Genomic DNA, 14,429 nt, shown 5'->3' with positions numbered 1-14,429 from the left:
ATGGCTCTTCAACCAATTAGATTGAAGAATCTTCACTGAAACACACAAAGTGTACATCAGAATTATCAAAACAGGAGGTATATAATAGATTAAAAACATGCACAGAAAGTGATAATTATTGGAAAGGAGAGATAAAGGTCAAAGTTAAGAAAATACATCTCCAACACTCAATTTTAAAGGATTGAAATTCCACACATAAGATTGCTTTCAGGGTCAAGGAGATTTGACACCTACTGCATGAAAAAAAATCACTTTAGCATGAATTCATTAGCCCTAACCTTTACCACAACATTTAGTAAATGCTGAGTCACCTCTGAAGGAGCCAAATAACTTGTTCAGAAATTTCCAATTTCTTGATTTAGTTGTACAGAAATTGCTGTCTAATTAGCCCCCAATATAAGGTGCACTGACAGCCTCACCATTATGACTGAGAGAAATCAAGGCCATTTTGCTTTACGATACAGGTACAGAATGTTCTCAGATAGAGCAGTTAAGTGGTAATCAGCAGATCATAATAAGCAGAATTACTGGGAGATGTGGTTACAGACCACAAAATGCACATACGTAAATACTTTAGATTTATGATGACCACACTCAGAAAATGATTGTATATGTTATTGTGCAACCAAAATTATTCCTAGGATGTTTATTTCAGGCAACCCTAATTAAATCCTTTGCCCTTTCCAAAATAAAAATCCGGAACTTTTATTTTGATTTATTTTGAAAGACACACTAAATACATGTACATAGTTAACATACACCAATGAGACACACAAGATATAAACATTCTAAGTCAATCTGAGCACTTCTCTGTGTCCACATGCTGGTAAATGGGATTAGTATAGCTGGACACTTGATGGTCAGCAAGGGCCTGTTTCTGCGCTGTATGACTGTATGATAATGTTCCATTTTTTGTCTGTGTGATACTTAAATCTCATTATTTCTATAAAGCTTTAGGCCACAACACCCACACTTGTGCGCAGAGGGGCTCTTTTGACATTATGCAGAGCTGAGGTGAGTAATCGAAATATGTGAGGAGATGACAGTCACTAAAACAGTGCCAGGTACAGAGTTCATGCCACTCCTGCTGCTGCTACTCTAGTTGAGTTGCCAGCTGTCTCCAGGAAATAAGGAGCTATCCCTAAGGCACTAAATGAGCAGCCCAGGACAAACATAAGAGGGATTTTTAAAAATGCTTTAAGAAAAGAATCGCTATGTTTATGAAGTATAAAAAATATTGGGCACAGGAGGAGTGACTGTTAACTGATGTTGAACAATTGTGCAGTTGGCTAATGAAAAGTGTCTTCACTTTCTGATAGATTCTCACAATAAACTGATGACTAATGGCATCCCTGCTAACCAAGGGAGTGTGGGCAGGCAGTTGGAGGCAGGAACTTGTGATGAAACTTCAGGAATGTAATCGACCAGAGATGACAGCACTAGACCTGAGAGAGAGAATAAACTACAGGGTAATAAAGTGGAAATGGGATTGCTCTGACAGCATCTTGAATGGGCTGAATGGCCTCCTATGTTTTGAGAAGACAGATATATAATGTATACAAAATAGACCCCTTTGCATGAACCTTGATATAGGAAAAAGATTTCAGAACTATGTGTCTTTGTACTCTGCATCTCGAAATAGTCATAGAGTTATGTCATTTACTGCAGACAGCAATGGACTACGGACTACTCTTCACCCTGCTGGATCCTTCTTGGAAGACACGCCATATCAAGTGGACTGCACAGAACACATGTAGCAAATACTATTTTTAAAGTTGACAACACTTTCCCTGTGGAAAGGTGTTGGTGGACAGTTTTCAAATGAATGGCATGGTTCTCTCGCAGGCATATCACTGAAGTCATTGCCTGTGATTTCAGTAGGTCTGGAAACAAGTCAATCATATAGCACAGAAAAAGGCCCTTGTGGCCTACTTCAGCCATGCCAACCACGATGCCTACCTACACTAATCCCATGTGTCTGCATTAGGCCTGTATCGCTCTACTCCTTTCCTATTCAAGTACCTGTCTAAATGTCTTTGAAGCATCATAATAGTATCTGCCTCCTCTCGCAGCTAGTTTCAAATATTCTTCTGTGTGAAAACTTATCCCTCAAATCTTTAAATTTCTCACCTTAAACCTGTGCCCTCTAGTTCTATACTCCCTTGCCCTGGGAAAAAGATTCTGACTATGCCCCTCATAACTTTATAAACCTTTATAAGGTCACCCCTCAGCCTCCTATGTTGCAGTGAGAATAAACCCAGCCAATCTAATCTTTACTTATAACTACATCCCTCCATTCCAGGCAATATCCCAGTGAATCTTTTCTGCATTCTCTGTATTGCCACCACGTCCTTCCTGTAGTGTGGGGATCAGAACTGTGCACGATATTGCAAGAGTGGTCTAGCCAAAGTTTTGTACAACTGCAACATGACATCCAAAAGGACATGTCAAAAGGTAGACAATGATTGGAAATTAACTACTTTTTCTATATCTTAGAGATGTCAAGAATAGCTTTTGCAGGGTGATGAGATTAATGGTGTTAATAGAAACTTATCAGACTTCGGTGCTAGGGTTTAAAAGGTCTCTTAAACTTCTCAGGTTGTAATTGATCCCAGATGTCTCAATCTTTTATTAAAATGTTTCCAAAAGAATTGTTGTTGATAAGCAACTTCCATTCGATGGAACTGATTTGACTGGGATTAAGATGGTCAGTATTCATTAGTCAGCCTGCATTGTGGAAGCAGTCACCAGCATGTTTGCACCATATGGAAACAACAGAAGTACATGGGGATGTCCTTCCACCATTTATCAACACAGCTGCATATGGCTAGCTGAGATCCACACTTTGCCCCTAATAGAGGAGACTCACTCAGCCACTGAATGTGCAGTGAACATAAGCATCAGCAGGTGATCTCAGGGCGTGGCAGGCTTTGCATCAATACAGAATCAAAAAGCTATCATCTACTCTTTGTAAGAAATAGATAAATAGCCCTCGAAACAGGTGCAGCACATGAGGATGTATGAGCATGCGTGTCTATTGAGATTTTCACTGCACTACAGTTTCAGATTCTGAATTGTGCTGTGGGATTTAGATGTGAAACCAATGTATGCTAATCAAAAGGTCGAACAATTTCAAGATGAAACATTTGGTGCAAAACTCAGACGTTTTCATCTCCACCTTTGCTGTTTGTCCTAAATGTGCTAACCTACTTTCAAACTGAGATGTGGGCAAGCCTCCTCTCATCTCTTCTTTAACATTAGCAAAGCTAGGCTGTGCTCAGTGGCATTTTAATTTCCAGATCATCGACTTTGTACACTACATTCTTACCAGTGCTAGCTTAGAGTCAAGCCAACTAGTCTATTCACATCTGGCACATCCTGCATAACTGTTTTTGATGCTAATAGTGGATATTACAAAAGGTGTTAGCTGCATATGCTAGCAATCTTACCTGTAACTTAGGAGGTTGTGAGTTTAGGTCCCATCCCAGCATAAAAGTCAAACAGTATTGAGAGAGGAAGTGTTTTGGATGAGACATTACAAGGTAGCCATAAGGATTAGAAGCCATATTGCCCCCCTAGCCTGTTCCACCATTCAATAAGATCACAGCTGATCCTCTACCTCAAAAACATTTCCCACCTGATCCCCATGTCCTCTGATGCTCCTTCTGTCTAAGGATCCATCAGTCTTAGCCTTGAATATACTCAATGACTGAGCATCCACAGGCCTCTGAAGTCAAGAATTCCAAAAAGTTACAACCCTCTTATGCAAAGAACTTTCCCCTCACTCCAAATGTTAATGGCCAACTCTTTACCAACGGAAACAGCATTTCAATGCTTGCCCTCCCAGCGTCAATAACATCACCTCTCATTCTGTGTAGTGTGTCAGAAGGAAAATGTAAAACATCCCCTGGTCCTATTTTGAAGAGGAGAAAGGATATTCTCAATGTGTATCCCTAGACCAACAACAAGAAAACTAAATAACTGGTCATTGTCAAAGTTGCTGCAGGTAAATGGTTCCTATTCACAAATACGACTACATTTCAAGATTATTTAATTGCTGTAAAGTGCTTTGAGAAGTCCTAACTTTGTGAGAGATGGTATAAAGCCACAGTCATTTTCCTCTTGGTAATTCAATTTTGACTTGAGCTCACTCAGGAGGAATATGATGCAGTTTCAGTGGGGACTGGAGGGAAAGTGTGGGATGAAGGAAGGCCATGCACCCCAAACTCTCATAGACTGTGTAGAATATGCTTATCACAGGCTCTGCCACACCCTTCGAATTTCTGAAGCAATCTACAAGTTTGCCACACTAGATATTTGAGGACAGTGGTTACTTCCACATTTATCTAAACTCAAAAACAAATACTAGCCATTGCATTAACGATATTACATTTGATTTTTTTTTGTCAGTACGGAAAGTATTGTGAATAAAATTTGTACTGGATTAAATGAAAAGCAACATTTAACCTCCTGTTCTGCTATTTCGAGAGAATTAAATTGATAAAAAAGATGAGGTTTCCTATTGGAGATGATAAGAACAGAAATCTGATTATCTGTGCATCAGGGATCTCACTTTCACAATAAGAGGGTTGTAATATTTGAAAATCAATTCAATTAAATGTATATATATTAAAATAATTATAATGCTGTCGAGAGTGCATTATGGCCCACAAAGTATTAGGATTAAAAATTGCACCTCATGACATTTGTAAAATATTAACCAGTTTAAAAACTTGTGTATTTTTAAATTTTCTGATTTAAGACGATAAGCTTCAAAATAGCCACAAAAATGAGATCTGCCCAATATAAAGCATGTGGCAATTTAGCAGCCTTACTTAATCCAACTATGCTGAATTTTAAGCAAAAATCAAGCTGCTGGAGGAACTTGGCAGGTCAGGCAGCACCTTTGGTGCAGAAAGGGATAGTCAACGTTTCAGATCAAGACCCTGCATCAGGATGGGACTGTAACGGGGAGATAGCCAGTATAAAATGAGGGGGAGGGGTGGGGCAGGAGCTGGCAAGCGATAGGTGGATCTAGGTGAAAATGGGTTGATTGGCAGATGGAGTCAATAACTATAGGCAGCTTATATGTGATGTCATACTCGTAAGTATAAAGCTTGTAAATCATGTTCCTAGTTTTATTCCACTTAACGCAACCAAAAAATAGATACAAACCAACCAATCAAAAGATGACAAAATTGGAAATTAGCCTGTGAGCTTGCAAGTTACTTCTCCAAGTTAGTGGTAAGTGAGGTGAAACTGGGAGCTTTCCCATTCACAGGAACTCACTGCTACAAGCCATAACAACACATTGCATTTATATTACCTTTGGTGCTGTAAAATGTACTAAAGCCCTTTTCAGGAAGGAGAAATAAAGATCAGAAATAAAAACTGGAAATGTTGGAAACATTCAGAAGGTCAGTCAGCTGCTGTGGAAAGAGAAACAATGTTACTGTTTAGGGTCGAGGACAGTTCATCCTCTGATATCTGCCTCTTTCCTGCTTAGATTAATAATTGAGAAGCAGAGAATGAGTTCAAATGATATCAAAGCAGTTAGGAAGTTTAAATCCAGTTAATCAAATAATCTGGAATTGGAAGGGTAGCATTGGTGATGTTGATGATGAAATTTCTGGACTGTAGTAAGACCCATCAGCTGCACAACTGTGCCCTGGGGGAGGAATGGTGCTTGCTTGGTTTATGTCTCACGTAGCTCAAGTCCAAAGTGATGCAGTTTTGATGCCCTTTAAAATGGTTAGGCAAGCCACCAAGTTGTGAAGAAACCTCTCTCAGAAAACAGGATACAAATAATATTAGACCAATATATTAGACCAACCACCATGAGCCCAGGTACAGGAGTAAGTCAGGACAGAGGCGGCCCAGCGTAGACAGCCCTGCTGAGTCCCCCTCACAAATGTCTAGAGGTTGTGCCTGAATTGGGATTGCCATCCCACAGACTAGTCAAGCAAAATGTTGACAGGGTTATACCTGCAGTACGATATCTATCAGCCTATCTGCCAGACTCTGGGAATGCCCTATGGCACTAGCAAAGTGGACCCACCAGTCCATTACTATACAGTCTAAAGGGGGTGGCCCTGGGGAGAGGATCATAGTTATACAGCAGGAAACAGGCCCTTCAGCCCAACTGGTCCGTGCTGACCAAGTTGCCTACCTGAGCAAGTCCCATTTGCCTGCATTTGGCCCATATCCCTCTAAACCTTTCCTATCCATGTACATGCCCAAATATCTTTAAAATATTGTAATGGTACCAGCCTCTATCACTTCCTTTGGCAGCTCGTTCCTTATTCCCACCAACCTCTGTGTGGAAAAGGTTCCCCTCAAAGGTTCCCCTTTAAATTTTTCTCCTCTCACCTTAAACCTATGCCTTCTAGTTTTAGGCTCTCCTACCCAGGGAAAAGACTGTGACCACTCACCGTATCTATGCCCCTGATGATTTTACATACCCCTATAGGGTCAGTCCTCAGCCTCCTTCACTTAAGGGAAAACAGTCCAAGCCTATCCAGTCTCTCCTTATAATCAAGCCCTCCAGTCTCAGCAACATCCTTGCGAATCTTTTTTGCACCCTGTACAGCTTAATCATATCATTAGCATTGACTGTAGATACCATGAAGTTCCAGGCAGCAAGGCAGGTACAGACAATAAAACTTCAGATCACCACCTTCTGCTGCCTCCCCTCAGCTAATGATTAGGTCTGTCTGTCTGAATGACCAGGATACCCTGCAGAAGAAACCTGAAAAGGTATTACCAGCATTGCCTCCACAAAATCCTCCCAGGCCAATGTCCTTAGGTTTGGAGCCCTCATTACATTGGGTCAGTTCTGCTGGGCAGGCCTTGTCGATCACATGTGCGAAACATTCTGTTCCAAGCTCAATCACACCAAGAGAATACCAGGTAGGCAAAGGAAAAGATTCAAAGATGTGTTCAAAGTCTCCTTAGAAACAAGGTAACTTCACCAGTGACTCCTGAGAATCTCTGGCCTGTGAGCACCCAAAATGGAGAAGGAGCATTCAGGGGTGGCACTGAGAGGTCCATGTGTCAGGAGCACACATAACCCTAGCAAAAACAGTGGAAGCAATGTACCACCTCACAAACTAATCCCCCCTCCCCCCCAATCACTGTTTTGTCGGTTATCTCCTGTCAATCTGTGCAAGAGTATGTGGTCCCCACATTGGCCTCTTTAGTCACCTCAGAACAGAAGTGGAAGCAGGTCATCCTCCCTCCCGAGAGACCTTCCTAAGAATCATAAAATACCACCGTGAGCAATAGCAAGGCAACAGAATCTTGACTAGGTAAGACACTGGGCTGAACTAGCTTGAGGAAGAGATCTAACTGACCTTGTCCTCAGTGTACCTGTCCACCACAGAACTGGTAGGATTATCACCACACAGTCCTTGTGAAGACAAAGAGCCGTCTTCACATTGAGAGCACCTACCATCATGTTTTGAGGCACTCCCATCATGTTAAATTGGCAGTATGTAGAACAGATCTGGCAACTCGTGTGAGCATCCATGAGGCATTGTGGACCATCAGCAGCAGCAGAACTGTATTTTACCACAATCTGTAACCTCATGCCCAGCAGAACCCTCACTGTAGCATTACCAGCAAGTGAGGGGAACAACCCTGGTTCAATGAGGAGTGCACAAAGGAATGTTGGGAGCAGCATCAGGCACACCTAAAAATGAGTTGCAACACAGGACCTCCCACGTGCTAGACAACAATAACACATAACCCTCGGATCTGATCAACTGCTGCCAGATAAAGGGAAAATCTCCAAGCTGAGTTCCAACCCCACATCCACTCCATCATGAAGATAGCTACCTTCCATCTCAGTAACTCCACCTGCCTTCACCACTGCCTTCCTGCTGAAACACTCATCCATCCTCAACCCTCTCCCACACCAACCTGCACTCACCCATCACCATCCTTGCTCATTTACTTTGTCCAATAACTTTAATTTAGAAATTGTCCCTGTGTGGGAGATGGGATTAATACAGAAGGGTGCCACCGGTCAGCATGGACAAGGTGGACCGAATGGCCTGTTTCCATGCTGTATGATTCTATGACAATATGACTGTACCACTGGGAGCTGGTCCCAAAAGGTTGCATTTGGGGTTAAGGATTTTTGTCAAGCTTGGAGGAGCTGGAATACAGTGGAATTTTGTTTTATTTCACCAAAATGGGATCAAACTAAAGTGTCCTTCCTCCAACACTCCTTAGATGAGATATTGATGGAAGTACTCAGCTGGTCAGGTGGCATCTGTGGAGAGAGAAGCAGAATTAATGTTTCAGATTGAAGAAGGGCCTTCAACATGAGACATTAATTCTGCTTCTCTTTCCACAGATGCTGCCTGACCTGCTGAGTGTTCTCAACATTTTCTGGTTTTATTTCAGATCTCCAGCATCTGCAGTTTAATGATTTTCATTCCTAAATTCTTCTATAGTCACAAAGTGACTTTCACAGGTGAGCCAGGTCATAGAATCAGAAAGTTTAGTAACATCCATTTGTTTCTTATGCCCATCTGAAGAGTAATCCATGTGATCCCATTGGTCAGCCCAATGCCCATAACTCTCAACTTCTTTCTCCTGTTCAGGTATTTATCCAGTTCACTTTGAAAGTTACTATTGAATCAACCTCCACCACCCAACCAGATAGCAGATTCCAGATCATAACACTTCCAGGGATAATAGTTTTCATCTCCCCTCTGGTGAAGGGTTTAAATTTCAGTGTTTGAGGCAGTAAATTTTATAAAGTGGTAGAAGTGGATGATATAGATCATTGCCATTTAATTATAAATGTAATTCAAAATTATTATTCTGAATTATAAAGCTCAAAATTATAAGTTCCAGAGAATTCTTGATTTCTAGATCCAGACATTAATAGAAAAACAGAAAAACTGTAGATGAAAAGTTAATTATGAATAAAACTTAAAATATTGAGTGTAATAGTGATGATGGCTTGATCAACTGAACATTGAGAAGTCAGCAAACGTAGTTTAGCCAGACGACAGCTAAAGGGAAGTTCTTTGTTTTTCCGACGACATATTGTTGTTGTGGTTTATGGGTCAAGAGCTGGGTTACTGATGTCTTAATTTTAAAGTACTTAAGGCAGCTAAAATATTGCAAGTGGCAATGTCGGCAGGAACTGGGATCTATTTAAATTTTGCTTTTTGACTACAAATACAGTACTTGCACACGTGAGTAGCATGCCTTCAGTGGTGCTGTAGTGCTGTGAATTCTGAATCCCCTAGTAAGATTTGGGTCACTTTTAAATAAAAGCTGAAAATAGTCTTAACTATAATTAAGGTGCAGGAACTATGCAACCAGGTATCCCTATCACTGTTATACAAATGATAAATGAATTGTAATTTATATAAAACAAATACCTATCGCTTGCATTGGGGATGCATTCCACTGAGTAAGAAGGTTAGCACATCTGTGAAGATATAAGATTTAAAAGCGAGAGAACATTAACCAGCAAGGTAGCTCACACACAAAGCAGCTGATAAACTTTATTAGGGGTGGGACACTAATGCAGTAGTAGAGCTGCTGCCTCATAGCTCCAATCCTGACCTCCAGTGCTCTCAGAGTGGAGTTTGCATGTTCTCCCTATGACCTCAGGGGTTTCCTTCCACATATCAATGATATGCGGGTTGATAGGGCACTTAAGTCACTTTAAATTGCCACTTGTGTAGGTCGGAGGTAGAATCGGGTGGTGGGGGGGGGAGTGTCGTTGATGGGAACATGGGGAGAATAAAATGGGATTTGTCTATGAGTAGTGTGGATAGTCAGCATAGACTTGGTGGGTCAAAGGGCCTGTTTCTATGCTGTATGACTCTAAGAAGCTATGACTTCACCAGTCATTACTCACACACTGTTAATAACCTGCAATATGGGACTCTCAGCTTCAGTTAAAATTCCCATAAAATACAATCACCACTTCTAAACAAAAACAGAAAATGCTGGAAACACTCAGCAGGTCAGGCTGCACCTATGGGAAGAGAAACAGAGTTAATGTTTCAAGTCAAAGACCCTTTGTCAGAGCTGGGAAGAAGACAAAAGAAATGTGTTAAGCTGCAGGGAGGGTGGGAGTGGCGGTATGTTTATCATAGGGTAAAATTGTGGTGACCATAGGAATAAGATATGAACAAAATTATCTGGTTATTGAGTGAATGGGAGCAGTCAGAGAGAGGGAACATAGACAAAAGAATGTGGAAGTTGCAAAATGCAGAGGAGGACAAGTCCAGCAGGTCAGGGTGGTCACGTCCTCCATTCCCAGAGAAAACAATGGGGAGAAAACAACCAAGCTGAGCCAATATCATAGATGGATGACTCATTCAGACAGAGAAATCTAGTTTTATCAAGTTTCTCTAGCATGTTCTGCTTTTATTGTAGATTTCCAGCACCTGCAGGGTTTATTTCATGATTTTCACCACTGACAAACACATCTATTACAAATCTCAGCAGTTTCCCCAGTGCAGTGAGTGGAATATTTAATAAAGACAATTGGCACATTCACTCAAGAACATTTCTGTTATCTCAAAAAGTGGTTGCAATTGGTGCTGAAGAATCTCCCATCAGGTAAGATGTTTAACCATAAGCCTTTGAGGCATGTGTGTGCTCGTTGGCTTGGATGCCACGTTATCTCATGCACTTTGGAGTCCTCTGCTTTTGCACTTGTGGAATGGGTTTATTTCCAGGGTCTCAGTGCTTATAACCAAGAACTTTGGATTCTTCATGCTCCTTCATTCTGCTCTATCTTTATTTCTGCAATAGAAATTGTCTTCCACAAATCCTTTCTCCTTTAAAGACTGAGCTCTTGCTCTTTCTAACATGTATTCCAGAGCCCACTTGCTTCAGGCTCATAAGGTGGTTCACAGAATCTCAACAATGGCTCAGTCTCCACTCAGTCAGCAAATTAAAAACCACTGTACCCACAAAGCCCAACCTATTCTCAAACAAGAACCAACACACTACCTCATTGCACTTTGAATATCACCAAAGTCTTTGTGTCTCTGCAAGTGGCCTTGTTTGGACAATTATTTCAAACATAGAGTACTTGTTATTTCTGATACTATCCCAAGTTTACTTTTTTTAACTATTTTTTGTACACCATCCCACATCCATTTCTTTAACCATCTTTTGAGGTAGAAATTTGGGTTTATCATCCTCTAGCTTTTAATATTTCATATACCTGTGCAATAACAGATCCACATTCTTTCTTGACTGGGAAGTTTTATATTTTCAATAGTTTCTCACAATTCAACCCTCTTAAAAGTTTGAATCATAATCAGCCTTCCTCTGGCTTTCTATTAGACTTAATTTTTAACCAGACTGCTTGCAACATTGCCATCCAGTTTGACCTTAAGCTGAGGATCCATCCCCATATCCACTCAATTATCATTCTCATCTCCTGTTCCAACCCACCTGTTGCTAAAGGCTACATCCATGCCTTTACCATCACTAGACTTGGTCTTTCCACCTGGTGCCTTGGTATATGTGCACACACCCGACAGTGCAACTCCTGATGCAGAATCTCCACCTGAAATGTTGACCATCCCTTTGCCTCCTCAGCTGCTGCCTGACCCACTGAGTTCCTCCAGCAGTTTGTTTTTTTTGTCCCAGATTCCAATATCTGCAGTCTCTGGTGTCTACAAGTATCTTAACTCCACCAAGTCTGTTCCTTCATCCAAACCAACATGCACACAGCATGTCTCAGAGACTTACGGTTCCTCCATTATTCCCCGTGCTCCCTAACTACACTAGCTCCCAATTAAACTACACCACACATTTAAAATCGTCATCCTTATGTTCAAATCCTTCTGTACCCTCCTCCCTCCCACCCTCCAACACTGATATCTCTGAACCCCTCCAATTCTGATCTCTATTTCCCCTGTTGCCCAGTTGGAGCTGCCTTGCTCTGAAGCTCAGAAATTCCTTCCCTGAAACTCTTCAAGCCTCTCTTCTTGAAAGCTACTTTCTTTCCTCCAAACTAATCTCTCCGTCCTCCACTTCTAATATTGTCTGAAGCTACACGGGTTTAACTTTAGTGAAGTTCTAATGATTCAAAAGGGACGTATGTCTTAAAATTAGTTTTGTTTCAAAGAGTTAAAACTTCCAGGCAATGAAATAGCGGGGTGTGCCCACAGTGGAAATGAACTGTACCTAACACCTGGGCTAAGTGGATGGACGAAATGGTTCAAAGTGTATGCCGACGCATAGAATTTAAGATTAAAACTAAGAGGCAAACGTAAGCCATTAAAAAAATAATATTTTCTACCAACCAGTCAATGTCAAAAATAGATCAAAAGACGGCATTACTGGAGTGTAGAACATTAAAAAGAAGTGATTCGATTTCTGCCACGATCTGTGGTTAAACTGTAAACGGGCGCTTGCGTTAAAATGGGACGGGAGCGGCGTGTCTTGTGGAATGTTAAAGGGGAAAATGCAGGATCTGAATTCACTCAAGAATAGAGGTAACTCTCCAGTAACCAGTTAATTGTAGTAAGAGTATACAAACTGATCTCTGTCCCCACACTACAATAATCTCACCTGCTTCCCACTATCAACAAGTTAAAACACTTTGCAAGATTCAGTGACATAATACAAATTGATTAAGGTTTAGAATAATTTGTCACACCATATTACTGCTATAGTTAATACAATAGCCCTGCTATTATTTTTCCATGCCATGGGTCATTTTTTTCATCTTCAAAGCAACTTTTATGGGAATTTGCTGCCTTTTTCATGTCCGATTACCTGCCCCACTGCCATCCCTTCACCAGATTTCCCGGTGTCCCAGTTTTAATCTTCACTGAACAGTGTGCAGCGAGACGGGAGTTAAATGGACTCACCTCACGGCCACTCCACAAGCCTCGGTGTCAATCTGCTGAAAGATCCGTTTGGCAGGCTGGTAACGCTGAGATCTAAGCTCCAGATAGAGCAACAGGAAACGTAACAGCTCAGTTTCATTTATTAATGCGGTTACCCACCCTCACGTGTTAGCAACAAAAGAAAACAGCGGTCAATCAGCGTCTTTGGGGAGAGCAGATTTCGTCCTAGAGTCTTATTCCCGGCAAGCTAATGCCCGAGGACCTTAAACCAGATCGTTCTTGTTTCCTATTTTAATACCGTTGCCCATCGGTTTTAGATGTATTAGGACAGAAGAATATAGACCTGATGGGGGCAAATTGGATTAGTGCAGATGGACAAAAATGGGCAAAAATGTCAGTAGGGGCGATGTGGGCCGAAGTGCCTGTTTTTGTGCTGTACAACTCTATAACTCTATATTTTAAAATGGATGCAGGGAGAAAAAAAGCACTTCAGCAAAGTGTTAGCCTTGGGGTGTGGTGGAGGTAGAGGGTCTCACAACATTCAGGAGACACAGGAGACTGCAGATGCTGGAATCTGGAGCAACAAACAATCTGCTGCAGGAACTCAGTGGGTCTAGCAGCATCTGTGCGTGTGTGGGGTCGGGGGTGGGGGGAAGAAGTCCTGATGCAGGATTTCAACCTAAAATGTCCACAATTTCTCCCCCCCCCCCCCCCCACACACACACACACAGATACTGCTCAACCCTCTTGAGTCCAGCATTTAAAGTGTATCTAGGCAGCATTTGAATCACCAAGGCATAGAAGGCCACAGTCCAGGTGCTGGTAAATAGGTTGGTACAGGTGGGCACTAGTTGGTCAGCATGGACATGGTGGACTGAAGGGCTCATCTCTGGAGACACAGGAGACTGCAGATGCTGGAATCTGGAGCAACCAACAATCTGCTGCAGGAACTCAGTGGGTCGAGCTGCATCTGTGGAGCAGAAAGAATCAGAATTATCATCACTGACTTAAATGACGTGTAATCTGTTATTTTGAAGAATCCTGATGTAGGGTTTCAAGCCAAAACATTGACAATTTCTTCCCCCCACCCAACACACACACACACACACCACACACACACACACACACACACACACACACACACACACACACACACACACACACACACACACACACACACACACACTGCTCGACCCACTAAGTTCCTCCAGCAGATTGTTTGTTGGCCCTCAGACATCCTAAGGTGCTGACAGCACAGGAAGTACTTTTGAAGCGTGGCTTCCTTTGTCATGCAATCTTCCATAAACAGCAGTGAACTAAATGACCTAATACTGAAGGGCAGTGCCCGCAGTTCTGGGCATTTGTGCCAGCAAGTTTGAGATTTCCAGGCATGAATGCGGAAAACCGAAACTTGGTGGTTCAGGTACATGCCTGGCTGGGGTCCATGGGAGGATGAGGTTGTGACAGTCACCTGCACTTACACTGGATAATCTGCTCAAACAACCTGTGCTAGTTTGGAACTGATGCACAGGACTTCTCCACTGATTGCAGTGAGAAATGTTAGTGTTTTAGCTGTTTTAA

At 41.8% G+C, this 14,429-nt stretch overlaps 1 protein-coding gene across 3 annotated transcripts in view; it reads right to left on the bottom strand.

Moving 5' to 3' along the window:
• ccr6a (chemokine (C-C motif) receptor 6a) overlaps positions 1-12,946 on the bottom strand; it is a 34,363-nt gene extending 21,417 nt beyond the window's left edge. For 2 of the 3 annotated variants that reach the window (XM_052013074.1, XM_052013072.1), the window contains exons 1-2: positions 12,870-12,946; positions 9,402-9,451 (exon numbers count right to left, since the gene is read on the bottom strand). The gene's annotated coding sequence lies outside the window, so the exon portion shown is untranslated. The remainder of the gene's footprint in view (positions 1-9,401; positions 9,452-12,869) is intronic. The other variant, XM_052013073.1, reaches the window with a different exon arrangement.
• Positions 12,947-14,429: the final 1,483 nt, after the last annotated feature.

This window comes from Pristis pectinata, chromosome 3 (genome assembly GCF_009764475.1).
Source record: "Pristis pectinata isolate sPriPec2 chromosome 3, sPriPec2.1.pri, whole genome shotgun sequence".
NCBI classification, from domain to species: domain Eukaryota; kingdom Metazoa; phylum Chordata; class Chondrichthyes; order Rhinopristiformes; family Pristidae; genus Pristis; species Pristis pectinata.
This window is presented reverse-complemented; position numbering and strand designations above follow the sequence as displayed.